General features: G+C 42.2%; 1 pseudogene; it reads left to right on the top strand.

Annotated features, from left to right (window-relative positions):
• The first annotated feature begins 3,345 nt into the window (after positions 1-3,345).
• On the top strand, positions 3,346-8,880 carry LOC139535272 (integrin beta-7-like; annotated as a pseudogene).
• Positions 8,881-12,187: the final 3,307 nt, after the last annotated feature.

Here is a 12,187-nt window from a genome sequence, read left to right as displayed (position 1 = left end):
TAATGAATATCGAATATTTAGTGATAAAAGGGTAACAATGTATTGCATGGAAAATGTGACTCATTTTGTGGGGCTTTTTACCACAATAACTTACATTGTCTTTTATTAAAATATTCCTAATAGGCTGACTAAGTACAGCCAACCCCAATAATAAAATTGTTATGCATTTAGTAATTGAACAAATACCAAATGTAAGGTATGGGTTCGAAAAGGCTAAATGGCTGATTGGTAACAATGATGATGATGATGACTGACAGAAGAGATGAAGACCGTGGCACCTGCTAGTGCAAGGTCTCCTGGTTTCTATGAGTCATGAAGCTTAACCATTACCATTTCCCTCTTTACTCTTTCTCCTTCAGTTACAAATGTTATAAAGTGTACCAAACGTGTGTGTAAAGTGTGTGTGTGTGTGTACACAATATGATGACCTCTATGTAACTACAGGTATTCTCCCAGCCAGTCAGAAAAGATGCACTAAGTAATCTGCAGTCTGTGGTTTGTGCTAGTCAACGTCTGCTCCATTTCAGAGCCAGACAGGTCAACTTCCTTCCCAGAACATCTGCTGTGTGTGTATGTGTGAGAGAGAGAGAGAAAGAGAGCATATCTTGGATGAGGCCCATAGATATGGGGCTGTAATGCCCAAAAGCCAAGTTCAAAGCAGGCCTTGAAATGTATGAGTGTAATGTATGTAAAGTAGGTGGATGAGCAGCTTTTTTTTAAACGTTGGGTATAGTTGTGGATGAGTAAGTACACTGAACAAAAATATAAATGCAACATGCAACAATTTCAAAGATTTTACTGAGTTATATAAGGAAATCAGTCAATTTAAATAAATAAATTAGGACCTAATCTATGGATTTCACATGACTGGGAATACAGATATGCATCTGTTGGTCAAAGATACCTTACAAAAAAAATGTAAGGGGGCCTCCCGAGTGGCACAGCGTTCTAAGACCCTGCATCTCAGTGCTAGAGGCGTCACTACAGACCTGGGTTTGATCCCAGGCTGTATCACAATCGGCCGTGATCGAGAGTCCCATAGGGCGGCGCACAATTGGCCCAGGGTTGTCCGGATTAGGGGATGGCTTGGCCGTGGGGCTTTACTTGGCTCATTGCGCTTTAGCGACTCCTTGTGGCGGGCCGGGCGCCTGTAGGTTGACCTCGGTTGTCAGTTAAACAATGTTTCCTCCGACACATTGGTGCGGCTGGCTTCCGGATACATTTTTAGGGCCTTCCTCTGACACCGTCTGGTGTAAAGGTCCTGAATGGCAGGCAGCTTAGCCCCAGTGATGTACTGGGCCGTACACACTACCCTCTGTAGTGCCTTGCGGTCAGAGGCCGAGCAATTGCCGTACCAGGCAGTGATGCAACCAGTCAGGATGCTCTCAATGTTGCAGCTGTAGACCTTTTGAGGACCTCAGAACCCATGCCAAATCTTTTTAGTTTCCTGAGGGGGAATAGGCTTTGTCGTGCCCTCTTCACGACTGTCTTGGTGTGTTTGGACTATTCTAGTTTGTTGTTGATGTGGACACCAAGGAACTTGAAGCTCTCAACCTGCTCCACTACAGCCCCGTCGAGGAGAATGGGGGCGTGCTCGGTTTTCCTTTTCTTGTAGTCCACAATAATCTCTTTAGTCTTGGTTACGTTGAGGGATAGGTTGTTATTCTGGCACCACCCGGCCAGGTCTCTGACTTCCTTAATGATGGTGTTGGAGTCATGCCTGGCCATACAGTCGTGGGTGAACAGGGAGTACAGGAGGGGACTGAGCACGCACCCCTGGGGAGCTCCAGTATTGAGGATCAGCGTGGCAGATGTGTTGCTGCCTACCCTCACCACCTGGGGGTGGCCCGTCAGGAAGTCCAGGATCCAGTTGCAGAAGGAGTCCCAGGATCCTTAGCTTAGTGATGAGCTTTGAGGGCACTATGGTGTTGAACGCTGAGCTGTAGTCAATGAATAGCATTCTCACATAAGTGTTCCTTTTTGTCCAGGTGGGAAAGGGCAGTGTGGAGTGCAATAGAGATTGCATCATCTGTGGATCTGTTTGGGCGGTATGCAAATTGGAGTGGGTCTAGGGTTTCTGGGATAATGGTGTTGATGTGAGCCATTACCAACCTTTCAAAGCACTTCATGGCTACGGACGTGAGTGCTACGAGTCTGTAGTCATTTAGGCAGGTTGCAGCTCCTTCGCATAGAGTTGATCAGGCTGTTGATTGTGGCCTGTGGAATGTTGTTCCACTCCTCTTCAAAGGCTGTGCGAAGTTGCTGGATATTTGTGGGAACTGAAACACGCTGTCATACACGTCGATCTAGAGAATCCCAAACATGTTCAATGGGTGACATGTCTGGTGAGTATGCAGGCTATGGAAGAAATGGGACATTTTCAGCTTCCAGGAATTGTGTACAGATCTTTTCGACATGGGGCCATGCATTATCATGCTGAAATATGACGTGTTGGCGGTGGATGAATGGCACAACAATGGGCCTCAGGATCTCATTACGGTATCTCTGTGCATTCAAATTTCCATCAATAAAATAGAATTGTGTTTGTTGTCCGTAGCTTATGCCTGCCCCTACCATAACCCCACCCCCACTATGGGGCACTCTGTTCCCAACGTTGACATCAGCAAACCGCTCGCTCACACACCATACCTGCTGTCTGCCATCTGCCCGGTACAGTTGAAACTGGGATTCATCCACGAAGAGCACAGTTCTCCAGCATGCCAGTTGCCATCGAAGGTGAGCATTTTCCCATTGAAGTCGTTTCTGATGCCGAACTGTAGTCAGGTCAAAACCCTGGGGAGGATGATGGGCACACAGATGAGCTTCCCTGAGACGGTTTCTGACAGTTTGTGCAGAAGTTCTTCGGTTGTGCAAACCCACAGTTTCATCAGCTGTCCGGGTCGCTGGTCTCAAACGATCCCACAGGTGAAGAAGATGGATGTAGAGGTCCTGGGTTGGCATGGTTACAAGTGGTCTGCGGTTGTGAGGCTGGTTGGACGTACAGCCAAATTCTCTAAAACGACGTTGGAGGCGTTTTATGGTAGAGAAATTAACATTAAATTATCTGGCAACAGCTTTGGTGGACATTCCTGCAATCGGCATGGCAATTGCATGCCCCCTCAACACTTGAGACATCTGTGGCATTGTGTTGTGTGACAAAACTGTATATTTTAGAGTGGCCTTTTATTGTTCCCAGCACAAGGTGCACCTGTGTAGTGATCATGCTGTTTAATCAGCTTCTTGATATGCCACCCCTTTCAGGTGGATGGATTATCTTGGCAAAGAAGAAATGCTCACTAACAGGAATGTAAACAAATTTGTGCAACAAATGGTGGACTCCCCCAAATGGTGGACTCCCCCGAGTCTGGCTTTGACGCCATCATGCAGGCAGCTGTCTGCCAGGTAGGACTGTCATACATGACCAAACACAGTTACCTCTGTATAGAGGCTAGGATGTCTACAACCAATGCGGTCCCAGAGCATTTAGTAGTAAATACGAGACACTCCATTTTGTATGATATGTTACGAATTGCAATTCATACGATATCTTACGAATTTGCAAAATGTACGATATGCTACGAATTTTCAAAACGTATCATATGTTACAAATTCCATTTTGTTGTGGCTAATGTTAGCTAGGGGTGGCTAGGTGGCTAACGCTAACATTAGTTAGGTGGCTAACGTTAGCTAGGTTAGGGGTTAAGGTTAGGGTTAGGATTTAGATTAAATGGTTAGGGGAAGGGTTAGCTGAAATGATTAGGGGAAGGGTTAGCTAACATGCTAAGTAGTTGCAAAGTCTAAAAAGTAGGAAGTAGTTGCAAAGTTGCTAAAATGCTAAAATTGTCCGTAATGAGATTCAAACAAATTATATACGGCCACCCATTTTTATTTATTTTTTATTTCACCTTTATTTAACCAGGTAGGCTAGTTGAGAACAAGTTCTCATTTGCAACTGCGACCTGGCCAAGATAAAGCATAGCAGTGTGAACAGACAACACAGAGTTACACATGGAGTAAACAATAAACAAGTCAATAACATGGTAGAAAAGAAAAAAAAGAGAATCTATATACAATGTGTGCAAAAGGCATGAGGTAGGCAATAAATCGAATAATTACAATTTAGCAGATTAACACTGGAGTGATAAATCATCAGATGATCATGTGCAAGAAGAGATACTGGTGTGCAAAAGAGCAGAAAAGTAAATAAATAAAAGCAGTATGGGGGGTGAGGTAGGTAAATTGGGTGGGTAGTTTACAGATGGACTATGTACAGCTGCAGCGATCGGTTAGCTGCTCGGATAGCAGATTTTTAAAGTTGTTGAGGGAGATAAAAGTCTCCAACTTCAGAGATTTTTGCAATTCGTTCCAGTCGCAGGCAGCAGAGAACTGGAAGGAAAGGCGTCCAAATGAGGTTTTGGCTTTAGGGATGATCAGTGAGATACACCTGCTGGAGCGCGTGTTGCGGGTGGGTGTAGCCATCGTGACCAGTGAACTGAGATAAGGCGGCACTTTACCTAGCATAGCCTTGTAGATGACCTGGAGCCAGTGGGTCTGACGACGAACATGTAGCGAGGGCCAGCCGACTAGGGCATACAGGTCGCAGTGGTAGGTCGTATAAGGTGCTTTAGTAACAAAACGAATGGCACTGTGATAAACTGCATCCAGTTTGCTGAGTAGAGTATTGGAAGCTATTTTGTAGATGACATCGCCGAAGTCGAGGATCGGTAGGATAGTCAGTTTTACTAGGGTAAGTTTGGCGGCCCATCCAATCCGACCAACCACCCTCCTTTCGTTTTTGCCTTAAGTAACCTTCCGTCTTATGAAACCATACCAAACGTTACATATCATATTAATGTGAATGCCCCAGATTTACATTTACTATGTTACGTTTAGTCTAGGAGACCAGTCTGCTACAACGTATGTCTACAATGTCCATTTCTATTTCTCTCCCTTTCTCTCTCTCCCTCCCTCCCTCCAGGGTGTGATTGGTTGGAACAATGTCACCCGGATCCTGGTTTACACGTCAGATGACACCTTCCACATTGCCGGGGACGGCAGGCTGGCTGGGATATTCAAACCTAATGATGGGAAGTGTCATCTCAATGGCAGCGGCTTCTACGATGGCACTAAATATGTGAGTTATCAACAGAGGGGTGGGATGATCAACACTTAGAAGACGTGAGCTTGTTTCAGTGACATTTGTTGTGGAAGAGCTGGGTAACTACGACGCCTTTCTGTGGTTATTTAATCCACTTCCTATGTGTCTAAGGACTACCCATCGGTTGGCCAGCTCGCCAGGGTCCTGGCAGCCAATAACATCCAGCTCATCTTTGCTGTCACTGAGGACAGTGTTGCTGCCTACAAGGTCAGGACTGACAGGAGAGATAGTTTGTTAAAGCAAATTACAAAAGTTCACAAAATGTTTAACCTCTGTATTTCTACCTTCGCCCGTCTCTCTCTATTGTGCCCATACCTAAACAAACACACATACTGTATACACACACACACTTCTCTAGGCATTGAGTAAACTAATCCCTCAGTCAGTGCTGGGAGTCCTGAAGAACGACTCCAGCAACGTGGTCCAGCTCATCTTAGAGGCCTACAATGTGAGTATCTAAACGGTCTCAAGCCTAGAACACAGTTGACAATAATTAGTGCCAAGCTACTGCAAAATCGTGAAATACTTCAATGGCAAAAGGCTGCAATGACCAATAAAATGCGTATTCAAAAGAGGACATAAAACCATGTCTGTGGTTATGCCATGACTCACACAGCAGACTAAAAATGTAGAACCAGCTCCCATATGTATTTTCACTGGAATCCCTGGCCTCATGGTTAGCTAGTGACGGATATAGTGTGTGCTATGCTCTCACGGGTAGAAAAATATACTGGCAAATGATGTGTCAATCTTCCTAGTGGTAAAGGTAAGGTTTCATACATGATAGACCTACATTTCTCTAGGAATTTAAGACATTTAGGCCTAGAGAAATATAAACTACTTTTGAAATGTATTACTTACAAACAAACGTATTACTGTGGCTTTGCAATGAAATTCCATTTATTGGACACATAGACAAAAATGTAACATCATCAACTCTCCTATCTATAGTAATGCATATCTGTTCACAGAACCTGTCCTCCGCTATCTTATTGGAGCACCATGGAGCCCCCTCAGGTCTGGACGTGACCTACAGATCCCACTGCACCACTGCAGAAGGGGACAACACCCCGTGGCAGAGGGGCGCGTGCATGAACGTCAAGCTCAACAAGCAGGTCTGGCACAAAGAAGGGGTGGAGGGCAAAAACAAGATGTGAACAAGGAGAGCAAGGCTCATGTCTTTAATGGATTTAGTCATGTAATATATGTAGTTATGTAATAGTTGTTCACTTGAAGTCAATGGCTGAAAACAACAAAAAACAGCATACACTGGGTTTATTTAATGGTATACTGTATAGGACTTGTGTTACAGACCTATTTATTGTATACAGACCTATTTACTCTCCCTTGCGCCCAGGTTGACTTCACAGTGAGTCTGAATATTTCAACGTCTGAAGGAGAATGTCTGAAGGAGAAGAAGCAGTTTTTCCTCAAACTTCAGGGCATCAGCGAGACCCTGAAGGTCTCCGTGGAAACCCTGTGTGACTGTGACTGCCATGACAGAGAACAGCAGTCCACACACTGCAGTGAAAAGGGAACGCTCAACTGCGGAATCTGCAGGCAAGTCCTCAAATTAAGACGAGAACTCACATCACCTCCTGGTTGGTGAGATAGAGAACTGTGCTTACAAATTGCACACAGTAAGGGAAACAGCTGCAGACTGCAGTTTGACTGTTACCACATAGCAGTAAACAAGTTTCTATAGTTAAAGAAATGTATCAAATATAAAAGTTCTCACAATCAAAACTTGAGGGGATTCAAGTTAATAGTTTTCCATTGTTACAGTGATTAAAGTGTTTTTGAGGTACTGATGAGTAGGGCTAGAAGTCTTCCCTGATTACGTGACCTGACCAGAAAAAACTCCTAGCCCAAATTAAGTCCCAGAATGTTCTGTTTTTTGTTGTATTACCCAATTATTTTCATTGTTTTTGTAAAATGCTGTGCCCTTTAGCTGTGACGAGGATCACCTGGGTCAGAGGTGTGAGTGTAAACGGCCTAAGGACATGATCTCTGCCGACTCTATGGACGCAACATGTCCCCAAGACAGCTCCTCGCTGCTATGCAGCGGGCATGGGAGCTGTGAGTGTGGCATATGTGTGTGCCAGGGCACCCACCGTGGTGATTTCTGCCAATGTGATGACAACAGCTGTGACCGCCACAACAACATGCTCTGCGGTGGTGAGTAAACTAAAACAGTTAGTTCAGGCCATGCATTTTGATTGGTTAAGAATGTGTTCCTTATAGCTGCACCTTATTGCAGACCATTTTTCAGCTGTGTTTGACAACATTTGCCGCGTGACTGTGGCAGTGTGGAACATGTAAGTGTCATGACAACTACACAGGCTCTGCGTGTGACTGTTACCACCCTCACCGACCAGTGCAGGACTGCTGGGAAGCTGTGCAATGGCCAGGGAACATGCCAGTGTAACCAGTGCCAGTGCAACAAAGACTGCTTTGGTATGAACTGCTCAAAGATTGCTAATGCATGCGCAAAATTCCTGTGAGTACAAGACAATAACTTAGTCATTTTGGATTGAGTTTCCAGGTTGCCAAAGTTTAGTACTTCAATTGTGACCTTACAGGAACACTTTACATTACAATAATGCAGTGTCTGTGTGTGTGCTTGTGTGTGTGCCTGTGTACCTTCAGTATGTCTGTTAACCTGTCTTTGTGTAACATTTCCAGGGCCTGTGTGACGTGTGAATTGTCCAATAAGGAAAGTGACGGCCTAAAGAGTAACTGTAGCCGACCATGTGGCTCAGTCAAGCCCACTTGGGTTGAGGGACCCCAGGAGTTCCCATGCAGAGAAGACACCATCTCCTACAAAGTGGAGCTGTTCCCTGACGGCAACATCCTGGTCCTCTACACAGATCTACCCCGTGAGACCTTAAGTTCATCTCTAATCATTATCCTTTATTTTCAAGATTTTAACATGGCTATGTATCCAACTGGCTTACTGTTTTTACCATTTCTATTCTCACTGCTCATTGGAGCAATTCATAATATTGCTAGCTCTTAGGCACACCTAAAAAAGATCACTCCTATGACATCCTTATTCTGCATATATGGACCTATTCTGCTATAGTTGTTTGATCAAAGATGCTTTGCATTAGACAAAAAGTCAGGACTCATGTTCTACTACAAACTCTTCCTCTTCACATCCCTGGCAGGCTCTGTTGACAAGACTTATGTGATCATTGGCAGCTCGGTGTCCAGCATCATCTTCATCGGCATCGCAGTGATCCTTATCAGCTGGCTGATGCTGGAGTTCCACTACCGGAGAGAGTACGCCAGATTCTTCAAAGCAACAGAGACTGTAGTCTGGAAAAATGTGAGAGAAAGAACAGTATACACCTGACAATGAATCACCATGATATGTCAAATAGGCTAGATGTCTCTGCGTTAACTGGTCGTTTCTCATAACCAAATATCTGTCTATTGTTCTCAGTCTCATAGTTTATTGTATGAATAGTGGATTTCTCTATTATTTGTGAATGTGTTTGGTCTTCTTATTGTTGTTTTGTAATTTTTTGGGGCAAATAATCAACTTAAGGAGTCTTTAATGCAAGATTTATAATGTTAAGTGTTGGTTGTTGATAACATGATGCTCGCTCTGTACTAAACTTATCTCTTGTTGGTCCTTTGTGTTTCAGATCGAAAATCCTTTGTTCCAGGACGCCACAACCATAGTTATGAACCCCATACACATTCAAGAGGACTGATCAAAACTAGAGGTCGACCGATTAATCGGAATGGCCGATTATCGGGGCCGATTTCAAGTTTTCGTAACAATCGGAAATCGGTATTTTTGGGCGCCGATTTGCAGTTTATTTTTTTTTTACATATTTTTTAATCACCTTTATTTAATCTTTATTTAACTAGGCAAGTCAGTTAAGAACACATTCTTATTTTCAATGACGGCCTAGGAAAAACGAGGCAGAACGACCTTGTCGGCTCGGGGGATCCAATCTTGCATTGATTACATTGCACTCCACGAGGAGCCTGCCTGTTAGCGAATGCAGTAAGCTAAGGTAAGTTGCTAGCTAGCATTAAACTTATCTTATAAAAAACAATCAATCAATGACTGTCATTGCTCTAATGTGTACTTAACCATAAACATCAATGCCTTTCTTAAAATCAATACACAAGTATATATTTTTAAACCTGCATATTTAGCTAAAAGAAATCCAGGTTAGCAGGCAATATTAACCAGGTGAAATTGTGTCATTTCTCTTGCGTTCATTGCACGCAGAGTCAGGGTATATGCAACAGTTTGGGCCGCCTGGCTCTTTGCGAACTAATTTGCCAGAACTTTACGTAATTATGACAACATTGAAGGTTGTGCAATGTAACAGGAATATTTAGACTCATGGATGCCACCCGTTAGATAAAATACGGAACGGAATAAACGTTTTGTTTTCGAGGTGATAGTTTCCGGATTAGTCAAAGGTATATGGTTTAGAGAGAAATAGTCGACGCGTTATAATTCCTGTAATAACTTGCGGCTGAATTTGAAAGGGGTTACTTCGTTATTTTACCGTTCATGTCTTCCATAGAGAATGTCTTGATCTACTTCAAATAAGGTCTGTGTTTCGTGCAGGCTTAAACCGCCTCGACGTTTTGATACCCGTGTAAATCTCACTAGGATAAGGTAATGTTTGTCAACATATTTTCATAAATTCACTCTACAATTTTTTTTTAATCTTCGCTTATATTTAGCCAATATTGATCAGAGTTACCTTGTCCTATGGATATCTACACAGTTATAAAATTGGCACGGTGATGTAAGCCTACACGAAACACAGACCTTATTTTAAGTTAATCTAAAAATATCCTATGGAATAAATGAAGGAACCGCTTTTCAGATTTTGCTAGGTGTCATGGGAATTATGACTCGCACTTTGGTTGTCAAATCTTACCATGCCCATTATTAAAATAGGATTTCCTGCATATAGAAATTAAAGTTTTTGTTTTTGACATTCATCCCAGGTAACTTAAACTCTATTTTTATTCAAACAGTTGAGAGTATTTGTCTACTAACCAGACTCTTCAGTATCATTGTCACTTCAGAGCTGTGTGCGTGTGTGTATTTATGTATTATATTAAATTAAAATAAGTGTTCATTGTTCATTCAGTATTGTTGCAATTGTCATTATTACAAAAATGTGTGTGTGTTGTCATTATTACAAAAATGTGTGTGTGTATGATATATATATATATAATAAAAAAAATGTTTTTAATAAATCGGCGATTAATCGGTATCGGCTTTTTTTGTCCTCCAATAATCGGTATCGGTATCGGCATTGAAAAATCATAATCGGTCGACCTCTAATCCAAACCCATTAAACTCTGAAACCAACCAACACTTTACTTTAGGAAAATCTGTTCTATACAGTAATAAGCGAATGCGGGACCATATACTGATGTTAACGTCTAGAAGAGGAACCGCTTGTTCCTTTATCCACTTCAATCGGAATAATTCAATGGGCTTATTTATATAATAAATATGAATTTGAAGGGCTAAAATTATAAATTATTAGAATATTGAATCTCTCTAAAGGCAAATCGGAACTGGTTCTCCAGCAGATTAGTAAGAATGGCTCACCCCTTGTTCAAAAATGGCCTTTTTCCCTTTGTCCAGATTATAACCTCTCACTTTCGGTTATTTTAAAATGAAAACCTCTCCAAAATATCCCTATTTTTTAAACAAGCCATAGAAAGATGGTTACAATTTCAGTTTCATTTTTCCTACCGAACCACATGACCTTTGGAGGTGTTCAGAACAAGGTTAAGGGCAGAGAAAGCTTGTTGGACACTAAGAAAGCTTTGTTGTAGAGCGTTTAACACATAATCCAGGGAGGGGCCAGTTTAGAATAAGACTGCTTCCTACTGCCTGAGCTATGTTGTTGATGTAAATTGTATATGGGGAATACAACCATCCCAGCTCTACAGATTTTGCTGCGAAGAGACAGAAGCATTAGATAAATTGTTTTGGTACTGCTCATATGTATGTAGCTTGTTTTTGGTTACAAGTTCAGGAATGGCTGAAAAATCACACCATTTACCTAGAACTAACTCTGCAAATAGCACTGCTGGTTGACTTGAAAAGCCATAGTCAATCAATCAATATAATAATAAAAATGTAATCTTTAATTTACCATCTGTAGAAACCAATGGCGGTCGGTACCGTTTAAGATTAGGGAGGACAATATTTTTTTACGAGCATGGTCTTATTTCTATTTAAGCAATAAGGAATGAGGGTGGTGTGGTATATGCCTTGCAAAAGTGTTCATCACTCCTTGAGGTTTTGGTTCAATTTGTAATTTAAATTGATTTTTATTTGGATTTCATGTAATGGACATACACAAAATTGTCCAAATTGGTGAAGTGAAATGAAAAAAATTACTTAAAATAATGAAAAGTGGTGCGTGCATATGCATTCACCCCCTTTACTATGAAGCCCCTACATAAGATCTGGTGCAACCAATTACCTTCAGAAGTCACATAATTAGTTAAATAAAGTTCACCTGTGTGCAATCTGTGTCACATGATCTGTCACATGATCACAGTGTGTATATATATATATACACGAAAGGCCCCTTAGTCTGCAACACCACTAAGCAAGCGGCACCACCAAGCAAGCGGCACCATGAAGACCGAGGAGCTCTCCAAACAGGTCAGGGACAAAGTTGTATAGAAGTACAGATCAGTGTTGGGTTATAAAATAATATACGAAACTTTGAACATCCTATGGAGCACCATTAAATCCATTAGTAAAAAATTGAAAGAATATGGCATCACAACAAACCTGCCAAGAAAGGGCCGCCCACCAAAATTCATGGACCAGGCAAGGAGGGAATTAATCTGAGAGGCAACAAAGAGACCAAAGATAACCCTGAAGGAGCTGCAAAGCTCCACAGCGGACATTGGAGTATCTGTCCATAGGACCACTTTAAGCCGTACACTCCACAGAGCTGGGCTTTACGGAAGAGTGGCCAGAAAAAAACATTGCTTAAAGAAAGAAATAGG

Source organism: Salvelinus alpinus, chromosome 12 (genome assembly GCF_045679555.1).
Source record: "Salvelinus alpinus chromosome 12, SLU_Salpinus.1, whole genome shotgun sequence".
NCBI lineage: Eukaryota > Metazoa > Chordata > Actinopteri > Salmoniformes > Salmonidae > Salvelinus > Salvelinus alpinus.
This window is presented reverse-complemented; position numbering and strand designations above follow the sequence as displayed.